We start from the raw sequence: 20,778 nt of genomic DNA on the forward strand, positions 1-20,778 counted from the left end.
CATTACAGTTTTCAACTTAATAGGTTACTTAATTTAGGTGGCTTTCAGTGGGTTCCCAGGTGTCAGTAAAGACACTGTCTTATGATTACTATGAGGGCCAGCTAGCTCATGTGCACAGACTTTCCATGACATTTGTTCCCTTGATCGTGGAGCAATTTTACTTATTTTACTACATTTTCTTAACATTCTTTACACTAACTCTATTGCAGTTAATATTCTTTGCTTATCCTAATAAGGATGAGACATGCTAAGAAGAACAGAAGGTAGTGTCCAATTGGTGTCAGAGGCAGAAAAGAATCTTCTCAGTGGAACAATCCAAATCGAGGACATAGAGGGAGGTATACTAGTAGTAGTAAGACTATCAAGTTGTTAAGTATTAAACAATAAGGGCCCTGGACTGAGAGGGTTACCATGCCCCTAGTCCTCTTTAATCGCAGATCAAAGCCAGGCAAGTATTTAGATAAAAATTAACATCTGAAGAGCACCTTATTATAATGATTCCAGTCCAGTAAAATCAGGAGTAAAGACTAAAGAATTTACACTTTTCGAAGAACAGCCCCTTTGCATTCACCTGGGACTACAGAAGACTTGTATTCTGAGAGCCTCCTATTTTGGTCATGGGAGTTATTACTCTCTCCACTCAGTCCTTCTCATCTGGGACTAGTTTAAGATACTTCTCGTTTGCTCATAAGGGCTATTCTACCTAGCTGTATAACCTACTATTTGGTAAAATAAAACAGGTAACACTAAATATTTTGCCCCTTTAAGAAAAAGAAATTCCTCTCACAAAAACTGGTGAACAGAAATCTAATTGTAACTGTCAACATTATCATTCATTGTAAAAAACAAAACAAAACCTATCACTGACCTAAGAATATTTAAATTCACACTAACAAAGTTAATCATGGAATAGAACTTCAGGACTTTATTGTTCTCTTTTACTAGTTTGAGACCCCACATTCCAATAAAAATAGAAAAATCTCTAAAGTACAGCTTATCAGACATTAGGAAATTATAATAACTACAATGCTGACATAATTGAATTTTACTGAGATGTACAAGCTCAAATGCTCAGTGGCTTTCACAAACCAGTAAAACAATGAATTTTAATAACATTGAAGAAATACTCCAGAGCTGTGGTTCTTATTCTCTCTACCACCTCAGACATACCATGCTCCCACTGCAAACACTGTAGCGGTTCATGAATGTACTGCCAGGCAAGGGACTTAAAATATTTGAGGAATTTCTAGTTTAAAACTGCTTTTTAAATTCACATGATTTTCCTCCCTGAAGAAGATATACAGAACCCTTGGCAGGTTTTCTCTTCTATGACCTATTTGTGACCTTTGAAGTCCTGTAAAAAACTGAAGGTACTTTAATTCCCCTTTGTCAAATACTCCATAAGATGTTATGGAAAAACCTGAACAAACTTTTGGCCAACCCAATATAATGAAAACTAACATGTGACTTCATTTAACATACGAATTCAAAAATTTAAGACCTGACTATTCATTTGACCATTTAAAAATAAATACAGAAACACACAGAGACCTCAATGACAAAACCAGGATCCTTCCTAAAGTAAATGTTAGAATTCCCAACTGTGGATTTTATTATGCTGAGAAACAGTTCTATTCCACCGCAATACATTTCTGAAATCAAAACGGAAATAAATGGGCAACATTGAGTAAGAAAAAATACTAGAAAAAAATATGGTTACAAAGCAAAGCTCATAATAATGCAACTCTTTCTATATCCTAAAAGATTAGTTATAAGAAGGTACTATCTTGTTTTGGTTCTAAAGAATTCCTAATAATAAAGAATCCTACAAAAAGGTACTCATGTGAATCCTATTAGTGGTTAAGAGTCTTTGAGAGACAGTTTTGAGCGCCAGCTTTGCCACTTTCAGGGTGTATGAAGCCAGAATTTGACCACTGAGCCTCAATTTCCCAAAATAGAAATAAAAAGAAAGTCTACTCTTACATAAAGTTATGAGAATCAGGTATCTGGCACATACCAAATAATCAATAAATGTTAGCCACTATCTACTATGGAAAAGAAAGCTTAGCTATAGATTTTGAAAAATTCTTTTGATCTTCTACTTCAATTCCTGCTTCTAAGTAAAACACCTAAATCTAGACCCAACCCAAATCAAAACAGAGGAACAAGAACATACAAGCACACTCAAGAGGTGGAGGGAAGAAAAGAGACTGAAGAACTACAGGTCTGTGTTTGTGTGTGCGTTTCTGCTTGCTATTACCCTCTTCCAAAAAGTTCATAATCACTTCTCCCTTTATAATTCACAAGGGAACTCAAGACTTCCACTATTTAGATCTAGATTTTGTAGTCTGGAAATGCACTTTCTAGCAATATAGTTATATTGATATCTAACAAACTTGTAAAGTGACTAAATCATGGAAGAACTATACCTTAATTATTTTCATTTATTCAGGAATGGAATACATTTCAAATTTAAGATTCAAATTAATTCAATGATTCTGGCAATTGGTGGGCTGCCGTCTATGGGGTCGCAGAGGGTCGGACACGACTGAAGTGACTTAGCAGCAGCAGCAGTCTTACTTTTAAACTACAAATTAAAGCACTGAATAAGCCACTACCATAAGTCTCAAATAAATTACCTTTGTTTATTTCAGAGAGAGACCAAACAGATTGGCAGCTCTTTTTTCATGTTTTATATTTACTGCTTTTCCTCTAATCATGGTCTGGTTGACTCCTAACTGAATCTCTGTACTACACAGTGCTGTGCTTAGTCACTCAGTCGTGTCCAACTCTTTGTGGTCCCATGGACTGGGGCCTGCCAGGCTCCTCTGTCCACAGGGATTCTCTAGGTTAAGAACAGTGGAACGGGTTGCCATGCCTTCCTCTAAGGGACCTTTCCAATCCAGGGATCAAACCCAGGTCTCCCTCATTGCAGGTGGATTCTTTACTGTCTGAGCCAATACTACATAGTGGTCTTCACTTTCTTGAAGTCTTCATTCGTATACCATATTAATTCCTATATTTCCTTTCCCTCACATATATTCCACATTTCAAACACGCTTATGACAGAACTCTTTCAATTTAATACAGTAACATCACTGCCAACTGATTTTGCTCTGAGCAGAAAGCTCTCTGCTTGCCAGTAATACAACCAACTGGCTATTTGTCTGTGTGTCTGACTGGCTCAGCAGGAGACAGGATGACTAGTTGATACTAATCTATTCCTTCTTCACACATCTGAGCTGCCTTTTACTGCTCATTCTCTCCCTAGCCAAGACATCTCTAATGCCGAAAGAATTTTAAGCTGTGTGAGCCTGACTGGAGTAACCAGCAGTTACCTGGAATCAGAAATTCTTAACCCAAGCCCAAAATCTGAAAGAAAATAACCTCACCATATTTCAATCACTTGCAAAGCATTTCTCTTATGTTTCTTTCAGAAACACAAAATGATACAACAAATTACTTGCAAAAATTGCTGAGGAAGATGAAACTGTCAGTATTCCAATTAACTTTACCAGTGTTATTTAAGAAGGGTTACAATTTCAAAGAGAAAGCTTTCCTCCCTGAGGAAATGCTGTCTCTCATTAAGGAAAAAAACAATATATATTACATTCACCGTTTATACTCTAAAGTTCCGTTTTCTGTTGTTGGAGAAATGTCTTTCTTCTTCACTTTTTAAATTATTTTTTAAGTTGCAGTAGAGTTGATTTACAATGTTGTGTTAGTTTCTGCAGTACATCGAAGTGAGTCAGTTATATACTTATACACATATATCCACTCTTTTAGATTCTATTCCTATAGGTCATTAAAGAGTATTGAAGAGTCTCCTGTGCTATACAATAGGTTCTTATAGTAGTGTGTATATGTGCCAGGTGGCGCTAGTGGTAAGAACCTGCCTGCTAATGCAGGACAGATAAGACAGCAGTTCAATCCCTAGGTTGGGAAGATTCCCTGGAGGAGGGCATGGCAACCCCTCCAGTATTCTTGCCTGGAGAATCCCATGGACAGAGGAGCCTGGAGGGCTACAGTCCATGGGGTTGCAAACAGTCAGACACAACTGAATCTACTTAGCATAGCAAGCACGTGCATGTCAGTCCCAATCTCCCAATTTATCCCTCCTGCCCCCTTTCCCCCTTGGTAACTGTATTTGTTTCCTACATCTGTGACTCAATCTCTGTTTTGTAAATAGGTTCATTTGTACCGTGCTTATATTTCACATATAATCGATATCATATGATATTTGTCTTTCTCCATCTGACTTACTTCACTTGGTATGATGGTGTCTAGGTCTATCCATGTCACTGCAAATGGCACTATTTCATTCTTTTTAATGGCTGAGTAATATATACTTACCCCATCTTCTTTATCCATTCCTGTCAATGGACATTTAGTTTGCTTCCATGTCCTGATTACTTAAATAGTGCTACAATGAACATGGTGGTGCATGGTCTTTTTGAATTATGGTTTTCTCTAGATTTATGTCCAGGAATGGGACTGCTGGATCATATGGTAGCTCTACTTTTAGTTTTTAAAGAAACCTCCATAGTGTTTTCCATAGTAGCTGCACCAATTTATATTCCTACCAACAGTGTAGAAGGGTTCCCTTTTCTCCACATGTTGATTTTTTGACTATGGCCATTCTAACTAGTATAAGGTGATACCTCACTGTAGTTTTGATTTGCATTTCTCTAGTAATTAGTGATGTTGAGCATCTTTTCATATGCTTTTTGACCCGCTGTATGTGTTCTTTAGAAAAATGTCTACTTGGATTTTCTGTCTACTTTTTGATTGTTTTTTTTTTTGGGGGGGGATACTCAGATATATGGACTGTTTATATATTTTGAGATTAATCCCTTTTTGGTTGCTTTGTTTGCAAATATTTTCTTCTATTCTGTGGGTTTTCTTTTCATTTCCTTTATGGTTTCCTTTGCTGTGCAAAAGCTTTTAATTAGGTCCCATTTGTTCATTACTCTTGGAAATAGATCAAAAAAGATCTTACTGCAATTTATGTCAGAAAGTGTTCTGCCTATGTTTTCCTCTAAGAGTTTTATAGTATCCAGTCTTCTATTTAGGTCTTTAATCCATTGAGTTTATTTTTGTATATGGTGGTATAGAATGTTCTAACTTCATTCTTTTATATGTATCTGTCCAGTTATCCCGGCACTATTTACTGAACGCACTGTTTTCCTCTACTGTATATTCTCACCGCCTGTCATGGACTCAGTGACTCAAAGTGCATGGCTTTACCTCTGCGGTTTCTATCCTGCTCCACTGATCTGTATTTCTGTGTTCTGTGCCACTATCATTCTGTTTTGATTAAAGTTCTCTATTTTATAATTTTCTTCTCTTTCCATTAAACTTCACCAAAATTTATAGGATGAGTTCTTTATACCAGGCAATATACATGGGAGACAAGGATGTGTTTATTGACATAGTGTGCTAAGAATTAAAGTTCTGCAGACAGCATTACTTAGAAGACAAAGCGCTGTTTGGTTTGTAGAAGGGGAGAGATTTTAATTTTAAAAGAACAGTCAGTACCTGAGCTAAAATTGACTATGATGAATTCAGCATTCTAAACAAATAACAATATGTGCAGGGGCAACACAGAGAGAATGCAGGAAATGGTTAATAGTTTATCATGGTGAGAGAGAAGGACTTGGAAAACTAACTCTCCTTCCATGGGGTGGAGGTGGAGGGGTTAAACCTGGCTCTGATATTTATAGGACTACTTTAGCCTCCTTGAAAATCTAATTCCCATCTTTAAAGTAAGGTTAATAATTCCTCTCTTTAGTGCTCCTGTGAAGACTGAGATAATATTAACAAGTACTTGTTGCAGTGTCTTGAATGTACTGAGCACACAATCATTAACACAATAAATGTCAACCATTATTTTTCGTGCTGGACTGGCTAGAGTTAATGAGAGAGAAGGAAGAACTGAAGGTGAGGGCAGATTTCCCACTTTACTGGCTGGATGAAATATCACTCACCATGATAAGGAACCCGAAATACAGGTTGATAACAAAGTGGGAAATTTTAGATGTGTTAAACTGCAAATAGCTACTGGACACTGAAGTAAAAACTCCTAGTAAGCAACAGGAAATACAAATGAATATTAAAAGGGAGGTTCTCAGGAGAGAGACTCAAGACAGGCTAGACAGACTCAGAAGTCTATTTCTCAGAATAGTAGCTTAGGAAAAGGGATTCCACAAGTGCCAAGTAGGGGTCAGAAAGCTGGAAAGAAAGAACAAAACAAAACAGAAGGGAGCAGTGTCAGAGAAATTAAGAAAGAACATCATTTTGAAAAGGAATATTTGACTTTCAAATAATGGATTGAAAGTGATTTTAAATTTTGTAATTAAGAGTTCTGCGGTCAATTTAAGGAGAAAAAATTTTAGTCTAGGAGTGACTGCACAACATACGTGGTAGCAACTATAGTTCACTGTGAAGCGGGAACTATCTCTTCTCTAGTCTTACAAGATACTTAACTATGGAGAGATTTAGGCATGAAGATTTTTTCTCTAACACAGGAGAAACTTAAATGTTTTAAAAATATCCTAAAAAGAACACTGGGTATAAAGGAAAGGCTGCAGTGAGATGGGGCAATATACACAGCACAGGAAGTAGAATTAAGTTTGGGCAGGGAGAACCCTTTATCCTCTGAGATACAAAGAAAAATGGTATGATCGAAGTGGATGTAAATTAAGTTTGTAATTAATTTCATGAAAGAGGGAGGAAGAAGCAAGAAGTTCCCTCATGATGTCATGAAACTGGAGGTGAGGTCCACTGAAGCCTAAAATGCAAAGTGAATATGTGGAATAGACACAGAGAAAAAAAACGGGACAGGGATGTAGGATGATGCGCTGCTGATGAGTTCAGCTGTGTCTGACTCTGTGCAGCCCTGTGGACTGTAGCCCGCCAGGCTCCTCTGTCCATGGGATTCTCCAGGCATGGACGGATAGTGCTAGCTAGTAAGATTCTAGTTCAGAATATGAAGGTTGTGAACTTTAGTTACTCAGATCTTAATTTGGATGATTCACCACTTAGTCTCTTCATCCTTTCTATATGGAATACCACCACACCTGATCCATTTTAGAATGGATTTGAGGTCTTCTGCTGTTGCAACGTTTTGCTAGCTTTGCTGCAGGCTCTCTCCTACCAGACCTTCCTTTTTTTTTTTTTTTTTTTAATTTTACTTTGTTTTACTTTACAATACCTCTATAACTTTACAATTTTTCAGGGCAGGCACTTCATCCTTCCTTCTCTGCACAGGCCTGGTAAAAGGAAGCTAGTTTTACTTATAGTTCCTAACAACTATGACCAAGTTTTGATGTATTTCATTTGGCTTCCCCTTTTAAAGTTTCTATTATAATTATTTTTCTTGCCAATAATTTATTTCTCCTAGTCGATTTCTTAATCCTGAAAAACACTTACCGTACTTGGGAAAAAAGTAACTTGTAGACTCACAATCTAAAAGAAGTGCGTAAAGTTACTACAACGGGTTTTTATAACTGTCTTGGGTTGTTGTGTGTGTGCTTGCTCAGTCATGTCCAAATCTTCACGACCCCATGGACTATATTTTGTCAGGATCCTCTGTCTATAGGATTTTCCAGGCAAGAATACTGCAGTGGGATGTCATTTCCTTCTCCAATAACTGTCTTCAGTTCAGTTCAGTCGCTCAGTCATGTCCGACTCCCTGCGACCCCATGAATCGCAGCACGCCAGGCCTCCCTGTTCATCACCATCTCCCAGAGTTCACTCAGACTCACGTCCATCGAGTCAGTGATGCCATCCAGCCATCTCATCCTCTGTCGTCCCCTTCTCCTCCTGCCCCCAATCCCTCCCAGCATCAAAGTCTTTTCCAATGAGTCAACTCTTCTCATGAGGTGGCCAAAGTACTGGAGCTTCAGCTTTAGCATCATTCCTTCCAAAGAAATCCCAGGGCTAATCTCCTTCAGAATGGACTGGTTGGATCTCCTTGCAGTCCAAGGGAGGCTCAAGAGTCTTCTCCAACACCACCGTTCAAAAGCATCAATTCTTCAGCGCTCAGCCTTCTTCACAGTCCAACTCTCACATGCATACATGACCACAGGAAAAACCATGACTAGACAGACCTTAGTCGGCAAAGTAATGTCTCTGCTTTTGAATATACTATCTAAGTTGGTCATAACTTTTCTTCCAAGGAGTAAGCATCTTACTTTGTTATAATTTTAAACATCCTCAAGCTGTAAGCTTTCTTGTTTGTTCAAATGGCCTTTAGAGGACCCTTTATCACTACTTTATCATCATTTATTCACTAAAACTTAGATGTTCAGTAAAAGTTAATACATTTACCATTTAAGTGTGAAGGAATTATTATGGGCTTCCCTTGCAGCTCAGTTGGGAAAGAATCCACCTGCAATACGGGAGACCTGGGTTAGATCCCTGGGTTGGGAAGACCTCCTGAAGAAGGGAAAGGCTACTCACTCCAGTATTCCATCCATGGGGAAGTAATTATTATAAATTAATGTAAAATGGGACTTTAAAAAAAGTGTGTCATATCCTGACAACTATAAAACTGAGCTGAACAAACATATCCTGACAACTATAAAACTGAGCTGAACAAACATATCCTGACAACTATAAAACTGAGCTGAACAGACAAGTCCACTTGATCTTATAAACATATATGTGTGTGTATACACATATATTTCTCAGATTTTTAGAAACTTTATAAGAAATGTCTAATTTCAGAGTGGTCCTCTAAGGAAGGCTTAGCAAACTAGGACACACCTGTCCTGCCACCTGTTTCTTTTTCTTGGAACATAGTCTCAGTCATTCCTTTATGTGCTGTCTTTGGGTGCTTTGGTGCTACAGTGGCAGAGCTGAAGAGTTGTGACAGGGACCACATGGCCCACAAAGCCAAAGTACTACTTGGTACTATACAGAAAAAGTCTGCCAACTTTTTTCCTAAAGCCTTCCTATTCAAAGTATAATCCATAGATTAGCAGTATACTAGCCTTGCTTGGGAATTCCTTAGAAATTCAGAATTTCAGAATGTACCCCGACATACTGAATCAAAATTTCTCTTCAGCCAGAACCTCTAGTGACTCTAAAAACCTCAAAGTAAATACTATTACTGTTTGGAAATATATAAATTAGCAAAGACACTTCCTAGAAGATTATCACTTCAGAAATCTATCCCACTTCAAAAATCTATCCCAATTGCTTTCCACTTGAAAGCTTCAAAGTTACTACAGTTTTAAACAAAAAAATAAGTTGAACAATGATAAAACGTATTTGTTTCACTTTATCATTATGTTCCTAAAACAGATTTTGACTTCTTTAGAATGTTGTAACACAGATAACTCAAATAAGAAATCAAGTAAGAAACTATGCAGAAGTTAAAAAAATTCTCCCATTTGTCCCTCTCTTGTTTTTGTGTATATTTACATTGGTAAGACAGTGGCTACACATTGGATGCATTGTACAACTGTGCATGTATATATACATTTGTATTTCTTTTGCCTTAAAAAAAAATACATTTCAAAGTAATCTGTCAGGAGAAAATACAGCAAAATATTTTTAGAATGAAGTGCCAGAGAATAAGACTAAAACTATCATATTAGCTAGTTTAACAGATTATAAGTCTAACCCCTCAAGAAAATCAGAGATACCAAGGGAATATTTCATGCAAAGATGGGCTCAATAAAGGACAGAAATGGTAGGGACCTAATAGAAGCAGAAGATATTAAGAAGGGGTGGCAAGAATACACAGAAGAACTGTACAAAAAAGATCATGACCATGATAATCACGATGGTGTGATCACACACCTAGAGCCAGACATCCTGGAATGTGAAGTCAAGTGGGCCTTAGGAAGCATCACTACGAACAAAGCCAACGGAGGTGATGGAATTCCAGTTAAGCTATTTCAAATCCTAAAAGATGATGCTGTGAAAGTGCTGCACTCAATATGCCAGCAAATTTGGAAAACTCAGCAGTGGCCACAGGACTGGAAAAGGTCAGTTTTCATTCCAATCCAAAGAAGGTAAAGGTGAAGGTGAAGTTGCTCAGTCGTGTCCCACTCTCTGCGATCCCGTGGACTGTAGCCTACCAGGCTTCTCGGTCCACGGGATTCTCCAGGCAAGAGTACTGGAGTGATTTACCATTTCTTTCTCCAGGGGATCTTCTCGACCCAGGAGGGATCGAACCCAAGTCTCCCGCATTGGAGGCAGACGCTTTAACCTCTGAGCCACTAGGGAAGCCTAATCCAAAGAAAGGCAATGCCAAAGAAAGCTCAAACTACTGCCCAATTGCACTCATCTCACATGCTAGTAAAGTCATGCTCAAAATTCTCCAAGCCAGGCTTCAACAGTACGTGAACCATGAACTTCCAGATGTTCATGCTGGATTTAGAAAAGGCAGAGGAACCAGAGATCAAATTGCCAACATCCGCTGGATCATCGAAAAGCAAGAGAGTTCCAGAAGAACATTTACTTCTGCTTTATTGACTATGCCAAAGTCTTTGACTGTGTAGATCACAACAAACTGTGGAAAATTCTGAAAGACATGGGAATACCAGACCACCTGACCTGCCTCTTAAGAAATCTGTATGCGGGTCAAGAAGCAACAGTTAGAACTGGACATGGAACAACACACTGGTTCCAAATAGGAAAAGGAGTAAGTCAAAGCTGTATATTGTCACCCTGCTTATTTAACTTATATGCAGAGTACATCATGAGAAATCCTGGGCTGGATGAAGCACAAGCTGGAATCAAGATTGCTGGGAGAAATATCAAAAACCTCGGATATACAGATGATACCACCCTTATGGCAGAAAGTGAAGAACTAAAGAGCCTCTTGATGAAAGTGAAAGTGGAGAGTCCAAAAGCTGGCTTAAAGCTCAATATTCAGAAAACTAAGATCATGGCATCCAGTCCCATCACTTCATGACAAATAGATGGGGAAACAGTGGAAACAGTGTCATACTTTATTTGGAGGGGGGGGGGCTCCAAAATCACTGCAGCCATGAAATTAAAAGACGCTTACTCCTTGGAAGTAAAGTTATGACCAACCTAGACAGCATATTCAAAAGCAGAGACATTACTTTGCCAACAAAGGTCCGTCTAGTCAAGGCTATGGTTTTTCCAGTAGTCTATGGATGTGAGAGATGGACTATAAAGAAAGCTGAGAGCCAAAGAATTGATGCTTTTGAACTGTGGTGTTGGAGAAGACTCTTGAGAGTCCTTTTGACTGCAAGGAGATCCAACCAGTCCATCCTAAAGGAGATCAGTCCTGAATGTTCATTGGAAAGACTGATGTTGCAGATGAAACTCCAATACTTTGGCCATCTCATGCAAAGAGCTAACTCATTTGAAAAGACCCTGATGGTGGGAAAGACTGAAGGCAAGAGGAGGTGATGATAGAGGATGAGATGGTTGGATGGCATCACTGACTTAATGGACACGAGTTTGGATAAACTGTGGGAGTTGGTGATGACAAGGAGGCCTGGCGTGCTGCAGTCCATGGGGTGGCAGAGTTGGACACAACTGACCGACTGAACTGAAGTGAACTGAAGGTGTAGTTATATTTGGGTGGAATGATGTATTTCCAGTGCATATACCACACCATATACACACATATGCATGTCTAGAGTCATATGGTTTTAGTAATCAAGGTTACAGAAATAATTATTTTAAAATATGTGCTATGTGATTATACTTGTATCAAAACAGGAATATTTACATATATATAGTTTTTTTTAAAATCTGAAGTATAATCTGCAGTCTGTTCACATTGGTTAATTCAGTATTATTCAAAATAAGATTCTGCAGCAGTTAACTAAGTTATACAATTCTGTGCTACATGTATTAATTCTATAATCATAAAAAAATCAATAAAGAGAAATTTTAAATCAGTCACTGTCCTAGCAGATAAATTTCTCAATTACTACTTGAAATAGAAATGTTATTAAAATATAAAGCATTAGAAATACGACTGTGCACTGACTTCAAGGTTTCACGATAATCCTAAGGATCATCTCGAAAAGCATTTACTTAAAAGATGTGAGGGGGGGAATATATATATATACACACGTAATGTTGAGCTATAATGCATCATTCTTAAAAATATATGGGCTTCTGAGGTGATGCTAGTGATAAAGAACCTGTCTGCCAGTACAGGGAATGTAAGAGGTATGTTCGATCCCTAGATCGGAAAGATCCCCTGAAAAGAGGGTTTGGCAACCCACTCCAGTATTCTAGCCTGGAGAATCCCATGGACAGAGAAGCCATTTTGAGCATTTACTCCATTGTGTCATTAGCCTGGTAATTAGGCTAATGATGTGCATTAGGAGTAAGTATTAGTTATAAAGTAGCTACCATTTTAATGAAGCAAGTTGGTTTATCAATCTACACAATGGTAGACTATGTTATAATACAATTCAAATTTCAACTTTAAGCAGCTCCTCATTTTTTAAAAAAGGATTTTCTTTTTCCTTACTTTCCCAGCTATACTGCCAACTTCTCTAGTCCTTATGATGTCTTTAATCACGTCTGGATCTCCATTCTATAATAATCTATGCCTCATCTAGAATTTTACCAACTAGAAATTTTAACTGAATCACAACCTATGTTTTGCTGGTGTGATATTAACTAACATAATAACATACAAGCACTGAAAGATCCTAACAATGAGCTGAGTTCTTTAACATGGAATTAAAATGTATGCATTTATTTCTCATTGTATTACAGTTTCCTGAAAATTAAAGAGAAATAAATGTATATCTGGTTGGATGAAACTGCATACTAACTTACAGTCTAGTTTACTTATATACAGCAATCTGTTGTTACTGTTTAACTGTTAAGTCCTGTCCCATGCTTTGGCGACCCCACAAATTGCAGCCCATGTGGTTCCTCTGTTCATGGGATTTCCCAGGCAAGAATACTGGAGTGAGGTGCCAGGTTGCCATTTCCTTCTCCAGGGATCTTCTCGACCTAGGGATTGAACCTGCGTCTCCTACATTATTAGCAGATTCTTTATCAATGAGCCAACAGGAAAGCCATATAGCAGTTTACTTGGTTGCAAACTGAACTAAACATGTTAACTTTATTCATCAGTGGATCGAGGTAGAAAAATGGCTAAGGACATCTATCTGTCCTGGATACTGTCCTTAGTTAGACAAAGTCCTTATTTGTTAGAAAGTTAGGCCAAACAGTATTAAAAAAAAAAAAAAAGGGATTCCCAAGACCTTAGATTTCATAAGTCAGTTTAAAAATAACACGATGTTTTGTTGACAAACCTGTTTTGCCAAGAACAAGGTTTAAAAACCACTACCATGTACTATTAGCATTATTTAATACAAGAAAGAGCATATTACTATCAAAAGAACAGAAAGGGGAAAAAATTTAAAGGATAAAAATCTAGAGATAAATAACAATTACTCAAGAAAAGATAATTTGTAACCAGTGGTAGGCCACAGTCAGACATCCAGCTTGAATTAAGGAAAGGAAAGCAAAGCTCTGGGACTGTATCAGATTTATCATCTGATGTATCTGTTGCTTTACGTGGTAAACATATTTATTGCCCATGAGTGTAGATATCACTGCTTTCAATCCCATTTTGGAGAGGAGGAAATTAAGGTTCAGAGATACCAACTGACTTGTTCAAAAGTTCTTCTGAGTAGTATATGGTATAGCCTGCATTTGGAAGTTGCTCCTGACTTATAAGCTCTTTATAACATACCAAGCTGACTCGTAATTTATGTAGATTGTTGAACACATATAAAGGGTTTGAAGTATAATATTACCAAGTGCTATCTCTCAGGTATTTCTTATCCATGCTATTCTGTGCATATGGACACCCGTGTCTATTCAGCAACCCATACATAACACATTGTAAATCTGTGTAAGCAAAAGCCATAGCAAATAGGTGCAAAGCGAACAGCAGCTATATTACTTTATGAAAGCAACAAAGAAACCAAGAATATTTAATATGATTTCTTACAGGATTTTGTTACATCTATTTAAGTCTCCATTCAGAATTTTAATGGAATATATAAGACATGCATATATTTTAACCCTTCAAGAAGCCTCTGTGCAGTGCCATCAATATATTCATTAATAGTGACAGCTTTACAACTGATGGCTCCAAACAGTTCCTAGAATGAAGATAATGAATAACGAAAAGATAAATAATGAAACTTCATGATACTCAAATAGCAAGGCCAAGTTCTTGATCTGTCTCTTTTGTCAGTAGCTTCTCTCCAACTGCAATTAGCCATCTGACATCTGTTTCATTAGCCCATGGCAATAAAGAATATCTGATCTCACAAAGCGGCAACTCTCCAAAGTCTGTATAGAAGAGTCACACCATCAATTTATTGTGTTCAATGTTAATCTTGTGTGCTTGGAAAAGAAACTTCCAATTTAAATACTAAATCACCTACTTGTCTTGATCTTTAAGACTTATATTACTGATCAAGAACTCATAACCTCATTTCTATTATGATTTTACTATTTTGTTTGTACTATATCTTAACCTGTAAGAAAAATAACGGCCCCAGTATTAAGAACAAGAACTTAGAGAAAACCCTTTCACATACAAATGTAGTAGAGATTTAAATATTTCAGCATCTGAATATATCCAGAACATTACACAGGAAATAACATGTGAGATATGTGAATTTTCATTCTGTAAAAGTTACCAAAAACAGTTTACCAAAAAGCAATTCAAATGAAAATCAATTGTTCACTTTTCTTTCTTACTTCTAATTTAATCTGCAAATACCAAATACCATTGCAACACAATTAAAAAAAAAAAGGGCTGTTCAGAAATGTTTAAATTGAATTAAAAGTATGTGTTTGTTGAAACTGAGTGTCCTAATATTCACAAATATCATTTGTGATTGGAAGAAGCAGAAAGGTGGATAACTCAGTGATCCAGACAAAAAAACCAATAGCACCAGGAAGACAGTAGTTTGTATATTCAGTATAGACTGCCAATCAAATTCTATATATTTTAACATTTTAGGAAATGCACAGATGTGACCATTTGAGAGGCATCTACATTACAAATGAAACAAAAGGGAGGGGGAAGGGAACAACCTTTAAAACAATGATATGGCCATAGGACAAGACAAAAACTAGTTAGAACCAACTAGGTCCAAGATGGTAGAAGATTGAACCACATCATATACTCCTTGTAATACCTTAGTATCTAAATGATGCCCCCACCAGCCCCATGACAGTTCTGAGGCTAACATAAAAGGTCAAGAAGTAGGTGGTAGCCTAATCTTGAAGTTGCTGCACCTTCCCCAAATTAATTGGGATAATCCTCCCACTCATTAGCCTATGAAATTACTCAGCCCATAAAAAATAACCACACCATATTTCGAGGCTCTCTCACCTTCTGAGACAGCCCATACTCTGCGGAGTGGTGCTGTTGTTCAGTAACTAAGTCATGTCTGACTCCTTGCAACTTTATGGACTGTAGCAGATCAGGCCCCCCTGTTCTTCACTATCTCTGAGTTCGCTCAGATTTACTTCCATTGAGTCAGTGATGCTCTTTAAGCATCTCATCTTCTGCTGCTCCCTTCTTTTGCTTCCCTCATAGCTTAGTTGGTAACGAATCCACCTGCAATGCAGGAGACCCCGGTTCAATTCCTGGGTTGGGAAGATCTGCTGGAGAAGGGATAAGCTACCCACTCCAGTATTCCTGGGCTTCCCTTGTGGCTCAGCCAGTAAAGAAATCTGCCTGCAATGCAGGAGACATGGGTTCCATCCCTGAGTTGGGAAGATCCCCTAGAGAAGGGAAAGGCCACCCACTCCAGTATTCTGGCCTGGAAAATTCCATGGACAGTCACAAAGAGTCGGACATGACTGAGCGACTTTCACTTACTTACTCTTGTTTTCAGTATTTTCTAGCATCAGCGTCTTTTCTAATGAACTGGCTGTTCACATCAGGTGTCCAAAGTATTAGAGCTTCAGCATCAGTCCTTCCAGTGAATATTACAGGGTTGATTTCCTTTAGGATAGACTGGGTTGAATTCCTTGCAGTCCAAGGGACTCTCAAGAGTCTTCTCCAGCACCACAGTTCAGAAGCATCAATTCTTTGGTGCTCAGCCTTCTTTACGGTCTAATTCTCACATCCATACATGACTACTGAGAAAACCATAGCTTTGACAGTACATACCTTTGTCAACAAAGATATGTCTCTGCTTTTTAATATACTGTCTTAGGTTCCTCATAGCTTTCCTGCCAAGGGGTAAGCATCTTCTAATTTCGTGGCTGTACTAGCTGTCTACAAGTCTGTGAAGTGTGTTTTTCTCTAAGTAAGTCTAGTTTTTAACCCATTACTTTGTCTCCAAATTTTTTCATGATGAAGCAAGAACCTTAAATTCACTGGCAACACAAACACTGCCTTTGACTTGAGTTATAACAAAAATATAATATTTTGCTTATTTCTGATAATTAAAAATGGCTACTTGAGTAATAATTTTCACTCAAATTTTGGGCTTAGGTCTCCTTTAAAAGCTATCTAAGAAAACTTACAGTGATGTCTATTTTTTGTTTTAACAAATATTCCCATATCCTTAGAAACTTTAAATATAAGCATTAGTTTTTCCTCCTCGGAAATAAGTCTCTGGATATTTCCAGAACAAAATAATATTGTTATCTCTATAATGCTAACATCTTGGCTTGAATGTTACAGGAGTAATGCTGTTAAATTTGAACTCTGACCTAAATAAGATCAAAGAAGATCATGCTAGCAGTTAAGACTTCTGTCTAGCAACTGAAATTAAAGAATACCTTTACTTCTTAAAGAATACTGGCCCTTAAAAAAAAAAATACTGGCCCTTAACCTCTGACTCTATGTAAAAGTCCTATAAGGCAGACAAACTTAATGACTTATTTAAATATATTTTTCATCACTTTAATGGAATATTTTGACTCAATTAAAAAACTAGTGAGCTATCTACATTGTGTTTTTGCTAGACCCATCACATACATTATCATTTCCCAACTAAATTTATTTCTAGATTATCAACTAACATTTTTACCCTAGACAGGACCTATGATAATCATTGAGTTATCTAACAAGCTGATAACTATAAAACTGCAGCCACATCACTGGAAACAGTGGGAGACATTATTTTCTTGGTCTCCAAAATCAAAATCATTACAGATGGTGACTGCAGCCTTGAGTTAAAAAACACTTGCTCCTTGGAAGAAAAGCTATGACAAACCTAGACAGCACATTAAAAAGCAGAGACATTACTTTGCCAACAAAGGTCCCTCTAGTCAAAGCTATGGTTTTTCTAGTAGTCACATATGGATGTTGACAGTTGTACAATAAAGAAAGCTGAGTGATGAAAGAATTGATGCTTTTGAACTGTGGTGTTGGAGAAGACTCTTGAGAGTCCCTTGGACTGCAAGGAGATCCAACCAGTCAATCCTAAAGGAAATCAGTCCTGATATTCATTGGAAGGGCTAATGCTAAATCTGAAGCTCCAGTACTTTGGCCACCTGAGCAAAGAACTGACTAATGATGCTGGGAAAGACTGAAGCCAGGAGAAGGGAATGACAGAGGATGAGCTGGCTGGATGGCATTACTGACTCAATGGACATGGGTTTGAGCAAGCTCCAATAGTTGTTGATGGGCAGGGAAACCTGGTGTGCTGCAGTCTATGGGGTCGCAAAGAGTTGGACACTACTGAGGGACTGAACTGAACTGAGCTGGCATTTGTGCACAGGTAATATGAGAGAAATCATTCTGAAGGGGAACACTCTGGTCCCTGAGAGAAAACAGTGAAGGGGAGAACAGAGTAAGACTTTATTAATAAGAACAGACTTTAACTGGATTTGGCAATATTGCATGGGCAAAAGTGCCACAGAGCAGACTCACAGCAAGTGCCTTTAATTGTCAATAAAACGACACTGCTTTAATCAGTGAAATTCTCCCTGTTGATTTGAGATGGGCAAACAAAAACAATAAACATAGTTAGGTGTCAGCTATGCCACATGCAAATTATTTGACTTTGTGCAAGGCACTAATATTCCTTGGGACTCATGTCTTTATCTGTTAAAAAAAATGGAGGACCTAGACTAATGATAACCCCTATGAGTGACTCAGAGGAGACTAAGTTCTCCAAAACCTTTAATATGAAGGTCTAAGACATCCACAGTGATCTCAGAATATTTGTTAAAAAGTTGTACTTTTTAACAGCTCAAGTACACATCTCCTATCCATACCTATCTTCCTCCCTATTCAGGAGGACTTAAACAAGTTCTTGTGCTGCCACCAGCTCAGCCTGGAAAGAACCCCAAGATTCTTTTAGGCTTTGGATTCTCTGACTGTAGTATCTTTACATGGGTGGTCATATACTTAAAACGCATTAACTCCTGAAAACTATAATTAAAGCAGATTACCATTATGTGAAATATTAACTACAGAGTTGGGCATGACTGAAGTGACTTAGCATGCATGCATGCATTGGAGGAGAAAATGGCAGCCCACTCCAGTATTCTTGCCTGGAGAATCCCAGGGACGGAGCCTGGTGGGCTGCCGTCTATGGGGTCGCAGAGAATCAGACACGACTGAAGCGACTTAGCAGCAGCAGCAGCATACTGTTAAAGTTGTCTGCTTGGAAATCACTAACAAAACCCAATGAGTGAACAGGAAAAACCTAATGAATAGTGAACTAAAGATGCTGATTAAATAGGATAGAAGAATAGGATAATGAATTATAAAGTAGGGAGAAGTGGGCAATGCCTAAATAGACACCCCAGGGAATCTAAAGTTACTGCCTTTGCCTCTAGCTCTTTAACAGCTTTTTCAGGAACTAAGAAAATAATTTAAAAGTACAATTGACCAAAATTTCTTTCTCTGCAAAGAAAGTGACTGCTTCCTCATCAAGAAGTTTATACATTTGACAATGCAGCATACCTTCTAACCCAGTAAGTTTGCAAAGTCAGCTTGACAACCATCTTTCTTAAAAATATGCCTCTGGGGGTTTTCCCTGGCAGTCCAGTGGTTAAGACCCCATACTTTCACTGCAGGGGGCGTGGGTCTGAGACCTGGTTGGGAAACTAAGATCTTGCATGCCTCAGTGAGTGGCAAAAAAAAAAAAAAAGCCTTTGAAGCCCATTAAGTAGCTGACTAAAAATACACCTTGCAAAATTCTTTAACCATCTCATTTCCTAAAGGTCTTCCCTTGTGGCTCAGCTGGTATAGAATCCGCCTGCAATGCAAGAGACCTGGGTTCAATCCAGGGGTTGGGAAGATCCCCTGAAGAAGGTTAACAGCTACTCACTCCTGTATTCTGGCCTGGAGAATTTCATGGACTGTATAGTCCATGGGGTCACAAACAGTTAGACACAACTGAGCGACTTTTACTTTTCTAAAGTTCTGTGCGTATGTAAAAATGAAAGTTTCTCAGCTATATCTGTTATGGACTATGTGTCCATTTCCTTACCACCCAATTCATGTCAAAACCTTACCCTCCAACTGACCGTATTAGAAAGTAGGGCCTTTGGAGGTAATTAGGATTGGATGGGAGTCATGAGTTAAGCCCTCATAAATGGGATGTGGGTAAGTGCTCTTATAAGAGTCACAAGAAAGCTTGCATCCTCTCTCTGTTCTCTGCCCTATGAGGATACAATGAGAAGGATGTCCTCTGCAACCCAGAAGATGGACCTCACCAGAAACTGACCATGCTGGTACCCTGATCTTAGAATTATAGTCTCCAGAACTGTGGGAAATAAATTTTTGTTGTTCATGAGGCTTCCTAGGTGGCTTAGATGGTAAAGAATCTGCCTGCAATGCAGGAGACCCGGGTTTGATCTCTGGATCAGGAAGATCCCCTGGAGAAGGGCATGACATTCCACTGCAGTATTCTTGCCTGATGAATTCTATGGACAGAGGAACCTGATGGGCTACAGTCCATTGGGCTGCACAGTCGGACATGACTGAATGACTAACATACGCATATGCATAAGCCCAGTTTATGGTACTTTTTTATAGCAGCCTGAACTAAGACAATACCTAACAAACATGAAAATGTAAATATAAAAAAAATTTTATGAGTACAAAGGTTTTCTTTCTTATCTCAACTCCTCTAATTAATTATTGATCCAAACTGTGATTTCATTGAACATCTCATCTAAAATTTACTATTATAACAATAAAGATTATTATTTTCTCCCCTCAAGGAGTTTATGTTTCTAAGGAAGTACAACTAATTGATAGCCATAGTAAATATGGGCTTCTCAAATTTTTTTCCCACTCTACTAATTAGTTTAAAAAAATACCCTTGGGTTTAAATCTGCAAAGGAGAGCAAACGACTGCTTTTTGTAAAAAACAAACCAATTAGACTTGATTATTTTATTCTCTTCATCATTGATCCTCATGATGGACTTAGAAATATGGAATATTTTTAATAATAAACTTAAAAAATAGAAAATTCTCTTTGTTTTACGTCTCAACTATCGTGCCTTTCTTTACTTTTTAGTTAACGAGACCTCTGTTTAATAAATTATCTTAGAATCTAGCTATCATTTATATTAGATTTTCCTTAAAAAATATATAGGATGACTGATCTTTAAAATATACTTAAAACATTGAAATCTCAAAGAAATATTGAATAGAAAATGTTGTAACAAAATTTAAATTAAAACTGGATTACAAATATCTATACTATGATCCCAATTTTAACTTTTAAAAAATGCTAAGAATGGAAAGATACATATTAAAATGTCAGTCATTTTCTCTAATTTAGAGTTTTTCCATTATTTTTCTTTTT

General features: G+C 37.7%; 1 protein-coding gene across 2 annotated transcripts in view; it reads right to left on the reverse strand.

The window, feature by feature from the left end:
- Positions 1 to 20,778, reverse strand: part of ARL6IP6 (ADP ribosylation factor like GTPase 6 interacting protein 6) — a 67,076-nt gene that overhangs the window by 31,155 nt on the left and 15,143 nt on the right. The gene's annotated exons all lie outside the window — the stretch shown is intronic.

Source organism: Ovis aries, chromosome 2, assembly GCF_016772045.2.
Source record: "Ovis aries strain OAR_USU_Benz2616 breed Rambouillet chromosome 2, ARS-UI_Ramb_v3.0, whole genome shotgun sequence".
NCBI lineage: Eukaryota > Metazoa > Chordata > Mammalia > Artiodactyla > Bovidae > Ovis > Ovis aries.